This window comes from Panthera tigris, chromosome A1, assembly GCF_018350195.1.
Source record: "Panthera tigris isolate Pti1 chromosome A1, P.tigris_Pti1_mat1.1, whole genome shotgun sequence".
NCBI classification, from domain to species: domain Eukaryota; kingdom Metazoa; phylum Chordata; class Mammalia; order Carnivora; family Felidae; genus Panthera; species Panthera tigris.
In genome coordinates this window covers 69,403,726-69,423,706 of record NC_056660.1, presented here as the reverse complement: position 1 = coordinate 69,423,706, position 19,981 = coordinate 69,403,726, and the positions used below count along the sequence as shown (strand labels likewise).

The 19,981-nt window shown below is 44.4% G+C and overlaps 1 protein-coding gene across 3 annotated transcripts in view; it reads left to right on the top strand.

The window, feature by feature from the left end:
- Positions 1 to 19,981, top strand: part of DOCK9 (dedicator of cytokinesis 9) — a 332,962-nt gene that overhangs the window by 288,066 nt on the left and 24,915 nt on the right. The window contains exons 54-55 of one of the 3 annotated variants that reach the window (XR_006215044.1): positions 11,193 to 11,264; positions 14,688 to 15,018. The gene's annotated coding sequence lies outside the window, so the exon portion shown is untranslated. Of the gene's footprint in view, positions 1 to 11,192; positions 11,265 to 14,684; positions 15,019 to 19,981 lie in introns of those variants that run through there. The other 2 variants (XR_006215032.1, XR_006215038.1) reach the window with 2 other exon arrangements.

The following is a 19,981-nucleotide window of genomic DNA, read 5'->3' as shown; positions in this document are numbered from 1 at the left end:
ACAGAGTAGTATTAAAATAAATGGCCTAGAGAAAACACGTGTTCTGGAATGTACAGAGCAGGGACAGTAGCACTGAAATGGAGGCTGGAGTAACGTTTGCCTCTAGGCTAAGCTGGAAAACCTTGAAAATATTTTTTTTTTCCTGTGGCACATTCAGGTTGAATACAAGAACTATTTTTGTGACTAGTTTTTGATGACCTAAGGGAACTGATCATTGTAACTTTTGTACCAGTGAGCCAGAAGGTTGAGTGCTTTTATACTCATATACTCGCATCTAAAAAATAGGAAAGCTTAAGAAACTATGTGAGCTTAAAACTAGTCAAGCAGTTTAGAACCAAAGGCCTCTATTAATAAACAAAACTATGCTAAAAAATTTAAAAGTAGTACAGTATATTGTAATGTACATATGAGTTTGTTAATACAGTCTCCACACTCTGTACATACATGGATTACATTTCTACATTTTTTAATACTCCTCACATCCGCTTCTGCATTAAGTTTCGTTGTGACAAATTTGTGCCGTTCTTAGCATATGCAATACACTTGACTTTACTGTTTTATCCTTGTACATAAAAAAAGTGCAATATGGAGGTGTATACAGTCTTTGCTATGTTAGGTTTATAAACTTTTAAAAAATCTCATCCTTTTGCCAAAGTGGTGGAGTATGTAATTGGTAAACCATAAATCCTGTGGTGAATCGTGGTGTGATTTAAAGCTTTCACCATGTTATATTTTCTTTTGAGACATTAATTTAGTAATTTTATATTTGGGAAAATAAAGGTTTTTAATTTTATTTAACTAGAATCTCTGCCCTGCTGTAAGTAAACATTCTGTACCACATCTGTATTAAAAATAACATTGCTGATTTTCTGGTAGTGAATATTGGGTATTTATTATTATTAGCCATTCCCAAGAGGGCCAGGATATTGGAATACTTGGGGGTGAACTGACATGGTATATGAAATTTGCTTTAAAAGTTGAGGAAAAGAAAGGGGCTGGGTGGAGGAGACAAGACTGACAAACGTTGGCAGTTGTTGAAGCTGAGGTTAGGTACATGGGGAATCGTGGTACCATTTTGTCTGCCCCCGCGTATGTCTCCGTGGTACAGATTTCAGGAGGCAGGTCTAGACCTCAGATCTGCCAGTTGCCTTGGATAAATGCGCTGCTGCAACGTGTCCTGGCTCTGAATTCTACTAGCTGTTGCCGAGCCTGCACAGACACCTGTGCCCTCTGGCTTTTCTTCTTCGGCTCTGTCGAGAGTTCCATCTTCATCAGTTTCCTTGCTTGCTTTTGAGATGACTACTCGGAGACAAGCTGGTCACCGAGCCAGCCGTGCGCTGGCAGCCATGTGTGCACACGCCCTGCGATCTGTGTCATCCCAAAGAAAGCCAAGTCAAGTGACAGCTCTGATTGCAGGTGCCGGTCCTGCCTCTGATATGCCCGGTGGCTGGCAGGTGAGTTCATTGTCACCCAGCCCCGTGTAGTCACAGTGATGAAAGGAAGAGGAGTCTTTCCCCAAGAAGTAAAATGGCTGCTTTTCCTACTTGAAGGCTTTTAAAAGGCTGTTTTTCACATAACCAGTTGAGGAAAGAAAGTGTGATGTACATCTTGAACACCCAGACGCCAAGGATCTTTTGGCGTCTTTGAAACATTCTCAGTCAGTGGTAAGTCCGTATTTTATAGGTGGAGACAAGGTCATGAAGAAGAGACGGTGAAGCATGATGGCAATTCACCAGAGTCGACAGCCCGTCCATTAGCGGATCCGGATTTAGGGCTAAACACAATTCTCCATGAAGGTTTGCCCTGAGTCTCTGACCTCCCCGGTGCAGTGTAATAAACCTTGACTCCAACATCAGCAGGAATGGATATAGCAGTATGTCTCCTTTGTCACTGAGCTGGATTTCCTGGTCATAAATGCCTTATTTAGAAACCATAAAACTCAAGTCACCGTGTAGTAAAATAAATATAAGTCTGGAAAGTGCTAACTTGCTATCTCTTCATTAGACTTGGAGAGTAATTTGTACAGATGCCATGTCAGATATGATTCAGCTTGGAAGGTGACCAACCCTCATTTATTACAGCAGTGGAGAAAGGAACCATCTCCTTGTTGAAGACATCTACTGTTGACCCCCTGACAGAGCACATTCGTACCAATTAAAAATATCATTTAGTTTACATATAAAATTCTCATTTTGGTATAAAGTCACACAATAAAGTAGCAGTGTATTGGGGAAATTTTTTTAACATTAAAAAATTTTTATTGCTATTTTTAAGTAATTTGTTTATACTTCCCATACATCTTTCCCTTTTTTATTGAGGTAAGAGAAACATATAAAATTTATCATTTTAACAATTTCTTTGTTTTAATTTTTTCATTTAAAATGTTTAGTTTTTGAGAGAGACAGAATGTGAGTGGGGGAGGGAGGGAGAGAGGGAGACACAGAATCCGAAGAAGATTCCAGGCTCTGAGCTGTCAGCACAGAGCCCAATGCGGGACTCGCGCTCACGAGCAGTGAGATCATGACCTGACCCCAAGTCGGATGCTTACCCAACTAAACCCCACAGGCATCCCCCATTTTAACTATTTTCAAGTGTACAATTCAGTGGCATTAAGTCCAATGTTGTGCAATCACCACCACCATCCATCCGCAGAACTTCTTCATCATCCCAAACAGAAACTCTATACCTGGCAAATAATAACTCCTTATTCTCCCTTCAATAAGATTTTTTTGAAGTAACTTTCAGAATCAGAGTGTAGTTAGTATCTTATCAGGAATATTTGCTACCTGGGAAGTAACCAGCTCTAGGTACTATACATAAACAGAGCCAGCTCCTTGGTGTGGAGAAGGCTGCTGAGAATTGGGACGTAACTTGAAAGGTAGCTTGAAAGGTCCCTCCGTAGGGACTTGTTTAACCGTGTGACAGAGTTACTCAGTATAGAAACTCCATTGATAAAAGCATTTGATTTCCATCAACGGGATCGCTTGAATAAACTACAATACATGCACACAATAGAGTACTATATACTTATAAAAAGGAATTAAGATTATCTCTGTACACTGCCAAGGAGTGATTTTCAGAATACTGTAAGTAAAAATCACAAGACAGGGAAAAGTGAATGGTATGCTACCCGTTATTTAAGAAAGGAAGAATATATACATAAGTAGATTTTGCTTCTGTTTTTTTAGATGGAAAGGAAAACAAACAAAAACTTTAAAGTATTACCTGTGGGGGAAGAGAGAGAATGATAGGTAGAGGACGAGGTTAGATGATAGGGTTGTCCAAATATAATTTGCTTTATAGATTTGGCTTTAGAACCAGGTGAATATTACATTAAAATAATTTTTTAATTCCTAAAAATTGAAAGCAAAATGACATGAATGAGCATAACCATATATCAAGTTGATGACATAAACACAAAGGAATTATTTCAAATGACTTTACCATATAGGAATTTCACTGCGCCTTCCTAGTGGGATATACCCAAAGGACAAAAATTGCGGCAACAAATAAGTAAATGATTGACTAATAAACAAAAACCATTTTCAGTAATTGTGGAAGTGGTGTATTGTTTTTGTGAGATTGTATTGTTCTTCTGAGACTCGTATGTTTATTCCTGGTGAAAGTGAGTTATTATGTTGATATCCTTGGGAACCAAGTTTTTGGCATGAGAGGAAAAAAACTTACATCTTTAAGACCAAAGAGGTTAAATTAAAATTTTTTCATTCTGGAGGCACCTGGGTGGCTTAGTCATTTGAGCACCTAACTCTTGATTTTGGTTCAGGTCATGATCCTCGGCTCGTGGGATTGAGCCCTGCATCGGGTTCCATGCTGAGCATAAAGCCTGCTGGCGATTCTGTCCCTCTCTCTCCTTCTGCCCCTCTCTCTCACTCACATGCTTTCTTTCTCTCTAAAAATAATAATAATAATTAAATTTAAAAATTAAAAAATAAAAATTAAAAACTCATTCTGAATTTGATGTGGAAATACCAACTTGAATTCATGATATATTTATCTTAAACGCACATTTATTAAACACTTATTTCCTAACTTGTTTCACAGAAGATGCCTAAAAACAATGACAAAGCCAATAGCTACTGAGCACCCCTCAGTGCCCAAATTGTGTTCTCCAAATACCTTTTCTACTAGAAGGATCCAGGGCTCCCCAAAGAATTGCTGATTCCAGATTTAGGGCAGAAATAGTCCAAGATGAATCTGGAACATCTTTTCATACCAGACAATCAGGGTGCTGGCAAAAAAACACCTGAGCCCTGTCAAAAGAGTTTAAAGAAGCTCCTTCTAGCTAGTAGCCAGGCATGGAGAGAACATCAGCAAGAATAATAATAGAAATGGATTGGAAATATAAAGTTAAACTTATGAATTCATGATGCTACTAGAAAGATTTAAGAAAAGAAAACTGGTAACTATTGAAGGAGTTAATATCACCAAAGAAAGACAAAAAGACAAAAAGTGCACAACCCACCTATGATGGAGTCTTGCCAGAAACTCTAACCTGAATCTGATCATGTCTCTACCAACTCTCCAGGAAATAGAGGGCACAGAGGAACATGTTAAATGATACCACAGGAAATGCAGTCAGCAAAATCTAATTCTGTGGAAAGCTTTTAAGACACACAGTCTGGTTTCTTTAGTAAATTTTAAGAAAAAAGAGAAGACCTGTGTATTCTTTGATTCTGGGTTCTCTTGATATGGCATATCTACTATATAAAGTACATAGACTTTTCCTATCCCTTCCTCTGAATACAACTAAAAACCCTGGATGTTAAGTACATTAAAAGAAGAAGAAGAAGGAGAAGAAGAAGAAGAAGAAGAAGAAGAAGAAGAAGAAGAAGAAGAAGAAGAGGAGGAGGAGGAAGAAGTGGTAAGGTGAGGGGAGGAGGAGAAGAAGAAGGTAAGACTCTGAAAGGTAGAGTGAAGAAAGCAGATCAGCTAGGGACCTTGGGAGCCAAAGAATGATACAGTGTTAAGTTTTCCATTTTTATTTTTCCTCCTATATCTCATACTTGGAGCCAAAGAAAATAGCAACAGGGAAACTCCTACGGGCACAGACAAAAAAAGACCAACAACACTTTGCACCCATTATGGTGGCTATTATTTAAAAAAAAAAAAAAGGTGAAGATGCAAAGAAATCGGGATGCTTTGCTTTGCTAGTTGGAATGTGAAACTGTGTGGCCGCTGTGGAAACAGTACGGTGGTTCCTCACAAATTAAACCTAGAATTACCAGATGATCCAGCAATTCCACTTTCTGACGTATGCCCAAAAGAACTGAAAGGAGGGACTTGAGCAGATTTTGTACATCCGTGTCCATAGCAGCACTGTTCACAGCAGCCAGAAGGTGGAAGCTATGCAAGTATCCATCGATGGATGAATGAATAAACAAAACGTGATACACACAACAGAATATTACTCAGCCTTAAAAAGGAAGGACATTCTGACCCGTGCTACAACATGGATGAACCTTGAGGACATTATGCTCAGTGAAATAAGCCAGACACAAAAGGACAAATACTGTGGGATCCCACTTATATGAGGTACCAAGAGTAGTCAAGTTCATAGAGACAGAAAGTAGAAGGGAAATTGCCAGGGGCTGGGTGGAGGGGAAGTGGGGAGTAGTGTTGAACTGGCACTGAGTTTCAGTTGACTAAGATGAAGACATTGTGATGGAGGGTGGTGAAGGCTGCACAGAACACTGTGAATGTACTTAATGCCACAGAACTGTATGAATTAAAAGAGTTGAGATGGTAACTTACGTGCCTGCTCTGTCCAGCCAAAGGAAGAAGAAAAGAGCAGCCTACCAAGACAGATCTTTTGGGTGACGCTGGCTCTCCTCTAACCAACACCATAGAAACCCAACCAGCAGTGGCTGAATGGGCAGCAAGGCTCCCACCCTCCCAAGGCTCAACACCCCTGCTGGGTGGTGTCAGAGAAGGTCTGAAAGGAGCCAGGACTTTCTTCCAGACTGGTCTAGGGACAGTCCCAGTCCTGGGGTGCCTGTGGACACCACTGGGGACCCTAGACTTGACAGCAAAAGCATGATCCGTAAAAGGACAAAGCGATAGACTGAAGCTCACCAAAAGTAAACACTTTTGCTCTGAGAGAATTCTGTTAAGAGGATGGAAATACAGACTGGGAGAAAATATTTGCAAACTAATAGAGCTGACAAAGGACTTAATCTAGAGCACGTAAACACTCAAGACTCAAAAGTAAAAAAAAAAAACAAAAAAACAAAAAAATAACAACAATCCAACGAGAACATGGCCAGGAGACTTGAAACATTTCCCGGTAGGGGATATGCAGGTGGCAAATAAGCCCATGAAAAGATGCTCAACGTTATATTAGCCATTAGGGGAACACAAATCAGAGCCCCCATGAGAATTCACTGCCACCTATCAGAATGACTAAACTCAAACACAGTGACAATGCCAAGCGCCAGTGAGAATGAGGACGAACTAGATCACTCGTAAATTGCTGCTGGGAATGTAAAATGGCACAGCCATTCTGCGAAAACAGCGTGGCAGTTTTTTGGTTTTGTTTTTTAATGTTTATGTATATTTGAGACAATGCAAGAGACAGAGTGCAAGCAGCGGAGGGGCAGACAGAGGGAGACACAGAATCCAAAGCAGGCTCCAGGCTCCAAGCTGTCAGCCCAGAACCCGACGCGGGGCTGGAACTCACGAACCGTGAGATCATGACCTGAGCCAAGGTCGGGTGCTTAACCGACTGAGACACTCAAGCGCCCCAAGCGTGGCAGTTTCTTAAAAAGCCACGTATGTAACTACCATTTGACCCAGAAATGGCACTCTTAGGTGTTCATCCCAGAGAAATGAAACCTTACATCCACACAAAAACACATGTACAAATGTTTATATCAGCTTTGTATGTAACAGCCCCAGACCGGAAACAACCTGGACGCTCTTCAGCGGGCAAATGGGTAACTGGGTGGTGGTGCCTCCACGCATCTGGGCCAGGGGGTGCTCCTCAGTGGTAACCCAGACCGGGGTGCTGTGCATCTCGAGAATTCTGCTGAGTGCAAAGAGCCAGCTCTAAAGGTTACTTATGGTAAGATTCCATTTATGTAATGTTCTTGAGATGACAAAACTATAGAAACGGAGAGCCACCAGATTAGTGATTGATTAAAGGGGCAGGATGGGGCGCCTGGGTGGCTCAGTTGGTTAAGCGTCTGACTTCGGCTCAGATCATGCATGATCTTGCAGTTTGTGGGTTCAAGCGTGTCAAGCTCTGTGCTGACAGCTCAGAGCCTGGAGCCTGCTTCGGATTCTGTGTCTCCCTCTCTCTCTGCCCCTGCCTCTCTCTCTCCCTCTCTCTCTCTTTCTCTCTCTCTCTCTCTCAAAAATAAATAAACATTAAAAAAAATTAAAGATAAATAGATAAATAAATAAAGGGGCAGGATGGGAAGGCCATGCAGAGTGAGGGGCACCGAAGCGGCTCGCTGCCTGCCCTGTCCTGTCTCCTGTCGGCCAAGCGCCCCAATTGCTGCCACAGCCTGTGTTGTTGCCTTTAGCGGGATTGTCTGAGCCAGGACCACAGCTGGACAGCAGCAGAATGCGTGTCAAAGTGACCGGGCTCCGCTTAGAGCCACGGACACGAACGCCCATCACATGTGGCAGTGAAGCTCAGTCCTGCTCTGAGAAAGCTGGTCTCACACTGGGAGAAAAGTAATGAAGTGACCTTCTCCCAGTTCCGTCGTAGCTCTTCCCATGCGCACAGGGCCCGCACGCGTGTCCCCATTCTCCTGTCTGACTTAACCCCGTGTGACAAGTCTGGAGCCACAGAGTTTGGAGGGCACGTTTGTCATTCCCTCGGCACTCACGTAGTTTGCAGCTGTGTCGGTGCGATCTGACCTAGCAGGTATCTGGGTGACACTGGCCTTGGGACAATGTCCGAGAACCTGCCCTGGAGTCCTGTGGTCACCCACACAGCACCCCCAGCCCAAAGTACCCATCACTTCCCATCCCTCTTAGCAACTGATGGGATCGAAGGCTAGACCTTTGGTACTTTAATACTGTGTGTTGCTCATTGTCCACAGGAAACCACAGGCTCTCTGTCACCCGGTGTGGTCATCTGAATAACAGTCTCTGAGGGACACTGCCCTAGATTGTCCGATGGGCCAGTGTAGTCAGCAGTCCCTATAAGAGGCATGCAGTGGGAGTGAGAAAGGAGACGGTGATGGGGGGATAGCGGTAGATGCTAGCTTAACGCACCTGCGAGATAGGGGAAGGGCCACAGCCCAAGGAATGCAGACAGCCTCTAGAAGCTGGAAAAGACGAGGAAAGGAATTCAGTTCTAGAGACTCTGGCAGGAAACCTGCCAACGCCATAATGTTGGCCCAGTGAAACTGATTCCGGACTTCAGACCTCCAGAAGTGTGAGATAATAAATCTGTGTTGTTCTAAGTCTCTAAGTTCGTGGTGACTTACTACAGCAGCAACGGGAAACGAATCCACCTGGTATCGTTTTAACTAGCACTCACTCAAAACGAACCAGTGAATGGAGTCCCACCTCCAGAGACGGTCAAGTTCCCTAAAGCCACCTTTTCTCCCCCTGCGTCCCAGTTTGCTCTGGGGGGAGCTCTTGCATGTGAATGGACTGCCATTTCTCAGCCGGCCAGACGGCCTCTGTCCTAGGATGTCACCCCAGCAGACAGATGATGTCTGTTCTAGAAAGCTGCAGCACAGGCCTGAACAGCAGAACTCAGTGCCTTCCCCCGTGGTTTGGACATAACCACCTCATCTGGGCAGGAACCATCCCCTTCGCCCTCCCCCTTGCAGACCTCCCCTTGGACCTCCAGCTGGAGTCCAGAGCACTCTGTCATTGTATTCCTGTTTGCAAGGACAAGAGCTGCGCCTCATAGAAAATCCAAACAGCACGTATATAAAAGACAAGTAAAACAGCAACAGCTCGCCCAAGAAAAGCAGCCTTCTCCCCGGGTATTTATCTGCACGTGGCCACGTAGATGGTCAGGTGGAATTTTACATTAATGAGACCTTCTCATTCATGTTGTCTGTTAGCCTGTTTTCATCTCCCATATCTTGGAAAGCCTCCGAAGCCATCCACCTAAATCCAAATCCTAGGAAAACAAACCCTGTACCGCCTACATGATGTTCCTGTAGGCAGGTCCACAATTCTTTTTGATCAGTCTGCTTCTATGAAACTTTTGGGTTCATAAGCCACATAAAAACGAAACAAATCATTTACTCAGCATGTATATGCCGGGTGCCTCCTGGGCCCAGCACTCTTTTAAGCTCTGGGGATTCAGCCATGATCAAAATAAAGTTCCACCTTGTGGAGCCTGTGTTCTAGAGAAAGGAGACACGACGGCCAGACAGACATTTACTGTGCCCTATGGGGCCGTGGGCATGACATAAAGCAAGGTACAGGGAGATAGCTGTGCCGGGCCCAGGGGTGACTATTCAGGAAAGGCCTCTCTGACCGAGGAATATCTGAGATACCTGAGCAACAGGCAAGACTGGAGAGCACGGAGGGGCAGGGCATCTGGGACAGGAGGAACAGAAGTGTGTGTGGCCTGGTCCTGGAGCAGCACAGAAGCCCTGGGGCTGCGGCAGGGTGAGCCAGGATGACAGGATGAGGCGGGAGACAAGAGCTGGGTCCTGCGGGACCCTGTTGGCCTCAGGAGCGCTGGCTACATCTGATGCTAAAATAAGAAGCAGTTGGGAGGCTTTGGACACAGACTTGACATGACCAGACTTCTGTTTTCTGCAGATCAGTTTGGCTGCTCTGTGAAGAAGAAGGGATTGTTGAAAGCAGGCAGATCCTTGTAGGCTGTGCCCTTGACCTAGGGAGGCCTCACAAGGGGATGACTGGGTGGGAGCAGAGCAGGAAAGGAGAAGCAAGGGTGTTCTGAAGATACAGGGGATGGGGAGCTGACAGCACTTGCCGGAAGACTGAATCAGGGTCAAGAGAGAAAGAGAGGTGCCAAGGGGGACTCCAGAGTGTTAAGCCTCAACCCTTGGGTGACCGGAGTGGCCGAGTGAGGAAGACGGAAGACACAGTGGGAGGGCTTCTGTTTTGGACATGTTAAGTTTGAGAGGTTTTTATAAGTGATGCTACCAGAAGCACAGTTGGCTGTAGCATTTGAATCCAGGGGAGAGTCCTGGCTCAGGAGAACTACTGTCTAGATGGTAGCTAGCACCGTGGAGGCTGGATAAGACCATCTCACCGGGTGAGTGTGGATGGAGAATAAGCCCAAGGACTGAGTCGTGGGGCCCTCCAGTGGTAAGAGGTCCCAGAAATGAGGATGAACGGATAAGGAAGGCCATGAAGGAGCAGCCAGGGTCACAGGCGGACCAAGAGAGCGGAATCCCAACAGCTAAGTGAACGAAGTATGCCAAGAAGGAGGGTGCAATTGGCAGAGTCCAGTGAGAATAAAGTGAGGCCCGAGAATTGGCCATTGGCTTTGGCAAAGTGGAAGTGATTGTACCTTGATGGAGGGGGACAGGCCACCTGATTGGAGTAGACTGGGGAGAGGGTAAAGGAGACAAATGGGAGAGTGTGAGTATGGGCAGTTACTGCGTGTTTAGCATAAGGGGAAGCAGAGAAATTGGATGATAGCTAGAAAAACCAGATGTGGAGCCAAGGGAGGGTTTGGGGGGTGTTTGATGGCACAATCACAACGTGTTTGTGTGCTGTGAAAATAGTCCAGTAGAGAGGGGGAGAGATGATAAAGAGGGGTGCCCTCAGACAAGAGGGAAGAGCTCCAGGTGTGGGGAGGGAGGGGGCGAGGCTGGCTGCAGGACAGCAGGACTGGGTTGGGGGGTACGGGCTGGTTGGGGCGGGGGGGAGTTGAGCTGAGCGCGTGTGCCCTTTTGTGGCTGCTTCCGTTTCCTCAGGGCCATGTACTGAGAGATAAAGGGAAAGGTGTCACAGTTTCTAGAGAGAGAAGACATCTCCATGATTTCATTTTTGCACGTGTCCCTGTCTCTGAAAATCTTAGGAAGGAATCACTGGGTCAAAAGGGAACTTGCATCTTAAATTCAGCCGGCATCACCAAATTGCTCTCCAACAAACGACGTGAGGTCAAGGGCAGTCTCATTATTTTGCTCCTTTAAAACATAGCCTCTTTCTTGGGCTGGTGGTGGAATTTCAAAGTTTTCTGACGAATGTTCCAATTACAATTTGCTTTGGACTTACAGCCTGGTGTAGCTTGATGGTAGTTTTGGGGACTCGAGCAAATAGGAAAAGACAAGGAAATGAAGCCACCAGAGGTGAGTTGTGTCTTAATTCAGTCCATACTTAATAGCGCTTTGGCCTTGGGCAAACTTTCCTTTGCCTCATTTTCCTCATCTGTAAAATGGGGCTGGTAATAGTTCCCAACATGTTGAGTGGTCCTGAGGATTGCATGAGTGAAGCACTTATTACTGACTGGCTCTTGGTAAGCCCTCGGTAAATGTCGCTTTTAAAAATATAAGCAGATTCGGGGCAGCTGGGTAGCTCAGTCGGTTAAGCTTCTGACTCTTGAATTCACTTCAGGTCATGATCCCAGAGTCTTGGGATCAAGCCTCCAGTCAAGTTCCATGCTGTGGGTGGATTCTGTTTAAAATTCTCTCTCGCTCTCGCTCTCGCTCTCGCTCTCTCTGCCCCTACCCCCCCCCCCACTCTCTTGCTTTCCTTCTAAAATAAAAAATAAATAATTTTTTTTTAAAAAGTTAAGCAGATTCCTATTACAGCACTTCTCCGAGCCTTTTTTTTTTTAGTAGACTTTTGCTTCCAAGATAGGTCTCTACTGAGTGTTTCCCCAAATTAACTGATTGAGGCACTCCCAGGACACTGTCCCACAGAGCCCACTCTGGCGACTGTCCCTTTAGACCACATGAGATCTGCCCTCTGTCCTTCTGTCTCTCTGTTCCGTGTGGAGGAGTGGCCCAGACAGGGTTGCGGAGACGTGAGCCGGGAGCACAGGTGCAGCGGTTACCCCCTCCACTGGGCAGCCATCTGTGGTAGGGCAGGACACACAGTGACCGAAGAGGGGGAGCCCCTCCCAGGAGACCAAGCCCATGCTCTTGGCGTATGAGGCAACTTGCCACAGGCGGGTGTGATGCCCAGCAAGGGCCTGGGGCTTGTCATACGGCACAGACGTTGGGCAGCACGACGGGCAACAAAGTGTGGAGCTTGCTCTTCCTTGTCTGCATGTGACTGGAGCAAATTCATTTTTCACCCTCTGTGCCTCCCTCTGCAAGGGCTCAGCCACACCACCACGGGTAAAGCCATCAGGTCAGGGGTGAGGCCACACCACCCCTGCCTCGGATGCAGGTGATGTGTACGTATTAGAGGCAGACCATCAAGGCTAAGGAGAAACACCTTCCTCTTGTTTGGAGGAAGTAAGAACAATGGTTACAGTAGTTCCTTGAAGTCAGTGTCAACTAGAATTTGCTGGAATGTGGACCCACTGGTTAGGATGGGGTGGTGGCACCTACAGGTATGCTGATGGCAATCACTGGGAATTGAAGTTAGAAACAGAGCCACTAGGGTGTACGTGTGTGATGTATGTATGTATATGTTTATACATACATAGACATAAAGATATACATACATATAGATATACATAGATGTATAAAGACATATATACATAAAGATTTATTTTAAGGAGCTGGCTCACACAATTATGGAAGCTGGCAAGTCCCAAGATCTGCAAGGTGGGTTGGCAAGCAAGAGACCCTAGAGAGCTTATGGTGTAGTTCTTCTCTAAATGTCAGTAGGCTTGAGATCCAGAAATAACCAGTGTTTCATTTTGAGTCCAAAATCAGGGAAAAGTTGATGTCCCAGTTGAAAAGGCTGTCAGGCAGGAAAAATTCTCTCTTATTCAGAGGTGGGTCAGCCTTTTGTACTACTCAGGCCTTCAACTGATTAGATGAGGCCCACCCACATTAGGGAGGTCAAGCTGCTTAACCGAGTCTATTGATTTAAATGTTAATCTTATTCAAAAGCGCCCTCATAGACACACCCAGGATAATGTTTAGCCAAATATTTGGGCACCCCGTGGCCCAGGCAAATTAACACATAAAATCATCCATCACACCTACGATTTGTAAAGGGAACCATGGCCAAAAAAACAAAAAACAACACAAAACAAACAAAAGAACAAAACACAAAAGAGGCTTAATTGTTAAACTTTAAAACTTGGAGCAGCAGCATCCAAGACCTAAACCCACCATTAGGGTGTTGAAGTCACCAGGTGCAAGAGAAGTTGAGAAAGAACTTTCTCTCTTTGGACATAAGACATTGAGCCGAGCTCTGAAAGATGCCCAGCGAAGGAGGATGTATCTCTCAGGGAGGAGGCCCAGAGACTGTCATGGTCAGACTCCGTTCTCGGTGTGACTGACCCATCAGCTCAGGGGTAGAACAGGCCTTGTGTCTCATTGTGTGAGCTGGCGATTTGCTCAGTCGTCAGCCATAGCCTCTTCTCATCCAGCTCCTCCCAGGAGGCAGCACTTTCCAGACCTTGTTATTCTTAATCTTCACGGCACCTTGCTATAAAGAAGGAGGTGGTTTCATCTGATGAAACCAATCCTCAGAGAAATGGAGGAAATTGCCAAAGGTCACATGGCAAGTGGTGGAGCTGGGATGCTAGTCAAGATGTGTCTGACCAGGGAGCATGGTCAGCTTCTGGTTCAAGAAGGGTGGGCATTCCCTGGCCAGCCTGATGCCTAGGGCCACCCTCTGCAAAAGCCATTACCCAAACCAGGAGGCGGAGAGTGAGCATGTGAGCTAAATCGTGCCCATTCCCCAAATTCATATGTTGAAGTCCTAACCTCCAGTACTTTAGAATGTGACTTTATTTGGAGATGGGGGTCTTTACAGAAGTGATTAAATCAAAATAAGGCCTTCAGGGTGGGCCCTAATCCAATGTTATGGGCATCCTTATAAGAAGAGGTTAGGGAGAGCCTGGGTGGCTCACTCCATTAAGCATCTGACCTTGGCTCAGGTCATGATCTCACAGTTCGTGGGTTCGAGCTCTACATCAGGCTCTGTGCTGACAACTCAGAGCCTGGAGCCCGCTTCGGAGTCTGTGTCTCCCTCTCTCTCTGCCCTTCCCCTGCTTGTGCTCACTCACTCTCTCTCTCTCTCTCTCTCTCTCTCTCTCTCTCTCAAAAATAAACGTTTAAAAAATTGTTTTTTGGGGCTGGGTGGCCCAGCCCATTAAACATCCAACTTTGGCTCAGGTCATGATCTCGCAGTTCATGAGTTCAAGCCCCACATCGGGCTCTGTGATGACAACTCAGAGCCTGGAGCCTGCTTCAAATTCTGTGTCTCCTTCTCTCTCTGCCCTTCCCCTGCTCGTACTCTGTTTCTCTGTCTCTTAAAAATAAATAAAACATTAAAAATGTAAAAAAGTGGGGCGCCTGGGTGGCTCAGTCAGTTAAGTGTCCGACTTCAGCTCAGGTCACGATCTCGCAGTCCATGGGTTCGAGCCCCGCGTCGGGCTCTGGGCTGATGGCTCAGAGCCTGGAGCCTGCTTCGGATTCTGTGTCTCCCTCTCTCTCTGCCCCTCCCCCATTCATGCTCTGTCTCTGTCTCAAAAATAAATAAAACGTTAAAAAAAATTAAATAAAAAAAATTTTTAAAAATTTAAAAAAATGTAAAAAAGTAAAATAAAAATTAAAAAATTGTTTTTAATTTAAAAAAAGAAGAAGAAGAAGAAGAATTTAGGACACAGACAGGCACAAAGGGAAGACAATGCGAGACACAGGAAGAAGACGGCCGTCTGCAAGCCAAGGAGCGAGGCCTCAGAAGAAACCAACCTTGCCAACACCTTGATCTCTGGCTTCCCACCTCCAGAACTGTGAGGAAATAAATTTGTTGTGTAAGCCTCCAGTCCATGGTGCCTTGTTACAGAAGCCTGAGGAAACTAACCCAGCAAGATTCCCAGCAATGAGGGAAGAGAACAGGGGCTTCCCCAGCCACATAGAGAGACTCAGGACCCTCGGTAAAACAACAGTTTGAACAAAAATGTCACCAAACCAGGACAGAAATGAGGGCAGCACACCTTTGGAGGAACTAGCCTTTGCTCTGAAAGCAAGATTGGGAAATATTAATTGCCACCATTGGCTTTGGCGGTCTTGTGTGACTGGTTCTTAACGACATGCTTCCTAGGAGTGGACAAACAGCAATGTGGGCATGTCACTGGGTCACCTACTTTCCACCCTTCTAGATAGGGGGTAACCAGGAATGGAAGGCAGTATGCCTTTCCTGTCACCATCTCTGACGTGGTCACAAAGAGCCGTCCTCAAGCCCCACTACTTAGCTTAGCAGTGAAAGAAGGACTGAGGAGTCTGAAAAGTTAGGTTCTAGCTCAAGCAGATCAATCACGGAATCACATCACTATCTCTGCAAATCAGCACATCACTATCTCTGCAAATCAGCCTCGTTATCTGTGAGAAAAATTCCTATTCCTCTTGATATCACAGAGGTTTTCTCTCAAGTAAGACCATTCATTACTATTATACCCCCACCTGCTCCCCAGAACTGTAGTGGGCTTGTTATAAAGACATAAAATAGGATATCTAAGCAAGCATAATATAATTGAAGTTGAGAAATGGAGGGAGGATATGGCTGTATATTATACTGTGCCATATGGACTAAGCCCAAAATTTAGCTCTGGGCATCCTGGCAGCCAAGAGGAAAAGTGGAACACTTTCAGAAATAGGAAAAAGAGGGGCGCTTGGGTGGCTCAGCCAGTTAAGCCTCCGACTTCAGCTCAGGTCATGATCCCATGGTTCTCGAGTTTGAGCCCCGCATTGGGCTCTGTGCGGACAGCGTGGAGCCTGCTTCAGATCCTGTCTCCCTCTCCCTCTGCCCCTTCCCCACTCACGTGCTCTCTCTCTATCTCAAAAGTAAATAAACATTAAAAAAATAGGAAAAAGAAAACTGTAAAGTATAAGATACTACAGTTTCCCTTACTATACTCTTTTAAAGTAAACATTATACATATTTAAAATGATAGTTTTATTTTAATGTGCAGATTCCAAACATGAACAGAATGCATCCAGGTTGTAAACTCGAATTCCTTGCATTTCTAGACATTTTAGGCTTTTGAGACTTGTTGAGTTTAGGACAGATTCACTTATCCCTTGTAGCCTCTTCCCAATCACAATCTCATGTTCTAGGCAAATCCAATCAACTTTTTTTTTCTCTCCTTCTCTCTTTATAAAAATAGCATCTATACTTTTTTCTAAGTATGAGAGCAATCCCTGCTCCTAGTAGAAATGCATAAAATATTGAAAACTATAAATGAGAATTAAAATATCCGTGGTCCCCCCGTCCCATCCCTTCCAGATGACCGCCACCGACATTTCTGTGGATTTCATTGCAGTATCTTCTTTATGTTTTCTGACTCTCCTAGTACTTCTTGACCCACAGATTTTTGCTTGCCTCTACCTTAGAAATATTGGCACTGGATAAACACTGTGTAGGAGCCTCTAGATTTACCAGCTTGTCAGCGCCTCCCGGACTTGGAGTTTGTTTCCTTTAAAAGAAAAGTGAGCAGCCCGTTCCTGGTGCCAGTCTCGCCTCTCCCGCCTGCGGAGCCTTGGGCAGCAGCTGCCTCCACGGGGCCGAGGCGTGGACGTGTCATCGTGGACAGCTGGCGTGACCAAGTCCCACTCTGTGCTGCAGATTGCCAGCAACCCCGGTCTAGTGGCAAACTGAGTTCCAAGCCACTATAATTGTCTTTGTCCAATATTCCTAATCTTCTCAGTGAAATTTACCTGAAGGCAGAGTGGGCTTTGAGAAAGGGCTTCTCATCACCGCCCCACTCCATTTAAAAAAAAAAAATCCACAGCACGATTCTGAACTTTCTTGCCCCTTCTCTTTATATTATTGATTCATCATTGACATAGAACGTTGTATTTGTTTCAGGTGTGCAATATAATGATTCCGTATTTGTGTATATGGTGAAATAATCAGCACAGTAAGTCTTGTTACCATCCATCACTGTCTGCCCCTTCTCAGTCCACTGTTGAAATTCCAAATGGATACAGATTAACACACATCATTTAAAAGTACCACTCCAGGGGTGCTTTGGTGGGCGGTTGAGCACCCAACTCTGGATCTCAGCTCAGATCATGATCTCACAGTTCTTGTGTTTGAGCCCCACATCGGGTTTTACACTGAGAGCATGGAGCCTGCTTGGGATTCTCTCTCTCCCTTTCTCTGACCCTCCCCCACTCTCTCTCTCTCTCAAAATAAATAAATAAACATTTAAAAAGAATCCCACACCAAGAAATCTGATCAGCCAGTCTTTGTGAGAATTATGCTAACCTGTGATTTTCCTTTTCATACATGATTCTAACTGCACCAAGGGGTGGAGGACTGATTGCAGGGAGTAAAAGAAGCCATTTTATTTCATTTTTTTAAATGTTATTTATGGGGGATGATGGTGGGGCAGAGAGAGAGAGAGAGAGAGAGAGAGAGAGAGAGGAGAGAAGCCCAAGCTGGCTCCATGCTGACAGCAGAGAACCTGATGTGGGCTTGAACTCGTGAACTGTGAGATCACGACCTGAGCCAGGATCAAGAGTCGGACACCCAACTGACTGAGCCACTCAGGCCCCCTCTGTCTTCCATTTTTCTATTTCCTTTCTTCCACATCAACAGCCCTAGTTTTCAGAACATCAAGAATGGTGGAATCAGGGGTGCCTGGCTGGCTCAGTTGATAGAGCTTGGGACTCTTGATCTCAGGGTCATGCGTTTAAACCCTGCATTGGGAGTAGAGATTATTTAAAAAAAAAAAAAAAGAATGGTAGAATTAGAATATAATTACCATTTGCTTTATTCCACGTTACATATCTGACAACCTCAGAATAGTAAAACCAACATTATCTCAAAAAGAAAAAAAAAAGAACTGAATAATACCAAGTGTTGAAAAACATTTAAAACCACTTTTGCAATCCCTATCAAAATAACACCAGCATTCTTCACAGAGCTCGAAGAAACAATCCTAAAATTTGTATGGAACCAGAAAAGACCCTGAATAGCCAAAGCAGTCCTAAAAAAGAAAACCAAAGCTAGAAGCATCACAATCCTGGACTTCAAGCTGTATTACAAAGCTGTAATCATCAAGACAGTATGGTACTGGCACAAAAACAGACACTCAGATCAATGGAACAGAACAGAGAACCCAGAAATGGACCCACAAACGTATGGTCAACTAATCTTTGACAAAGCAGGAAAGAATATCCAATGGAATGAAGACAGTTTCTTCAGCAAGTGGTGCTGGGAAAACTGGACAGCGACATGCAGAAGAATGAACCTGAACCACTTTTTCACACCATACACAAAAATAAACTCAAAATGCATGAAAGACCTAAATGTAAGACAAGAAAATGTCAAAATCCTAGAGGAGAAAGCAGGCAAAAACCTCTTTGACCTCAGCCACAACAACTTCTTACTCAACACATCTCCAGAGGCAAGCAACAACTAGTTGATTTAGTATCCAAAATCTATAAAGAACTTCTCAAACTCAACACCCGAAAAACATATAATCCAGTGAAGAAATAGGCAAAAGACATGAATAGACACTTCTCCAAAGAAGACATCCAGATGGCCAACTGACACATGAAAAAATGCTCAACACACTCATCATCAGGGGAATACAAATCAAAACCACAATGAGATACACCTCACACCTGTCAGAATGACTAACATTAACAACATAGACAACAACAGATGTTTACGAGGATGTGGAGAAAGAGGATCTCTTTTGCACTGCTGGTGGGAATGCAAACTGGTGCAGCCACTCTGGAAAACAGTATGGAGGTTCCTCAAAAAATTAAAAATAGAACTACCCTACGACCCAGCAATTGCACTACTAGGTATTTATCCAAGGGATACAGGTGTGCTTTTTCGAAGGGGCATATGCACCCCCATGTATATAGCAGCACTATCGACAATAGCCAAAGTATGGAAAGAGCCCAAATGCCCATCAATGGATGAATGGATAAAGAAGATGTGGTGTACACACACACACACACACACACACACACACACACACACACACAGTGGAGTATTACTCGGCAATCAAAAAGAATGAAATCTGGCCATTTGCAACTATGTGGATGGAACTAGAGGGTGTTATGCTAAGCAAAATTAGTCAGAGAAAAACAAATATCATATGACTTCACTCATATGAGGACTTTAAGACATAAAACAGATGAACATAAGGGAAGGGAAGCAAAAATAATATAAAAACAGGGAGGGAGACAAAACATAAAAGACTCTTAAATATGGAGAGCAAACAGAGGGTTGCTGGAGGGGTTGTGGGAAGGGGGATGGGCTAAAAGGGTAACAGGCATCAAGGAATCTACTCCTGAAATCATTGTTGTACTATAAGCTAACTAACTTGGATGTAAATTTAAAAATTAAAAAAAAAAACAAACGATTTTTGCAGTTATTTTGTCTTTAGGGTTCATCCAACTAGGGATATCCAGTCAAATTAGTGTGCATTAAAGTCACTTGGGATAGTCAAGGTCATCTGTATCACTTTGTTTCTGATTTGTAGAGATTGTTCTTTTCAAATTTAATTTTGTTTATGACTTGGGAAAACATTCACATAGCACAAAAAGACATGGAATGAACTCAAATGCATACTGATAAGTGAAGAAGCCAGCCTGAAAAGTCAACCTACTGTGTCATTCCAACTAAGTGACATTCTAGAAAAGGCAAACCTATGCAGATAATAAAAACATCAGTTGGTTGCCATGGGGCTAAGGGGGGGGGGCGTTGATTAGGTGGAGCACAGAGGATTTTTAGGGCAGTGAAACTGTTCTGTAAAATACTGTAGCAGGGGATGCACGCCATTATGAATTTGTCAAAACCCACAAAACATACATTATCAAGAGCCCTAATGTAACCTCCGGACTTTGGGTGATAATGACATGTCAGTGTTGGTTCACAGAGTGTGACAATTGTCTTACCCTGGTGCAGGATG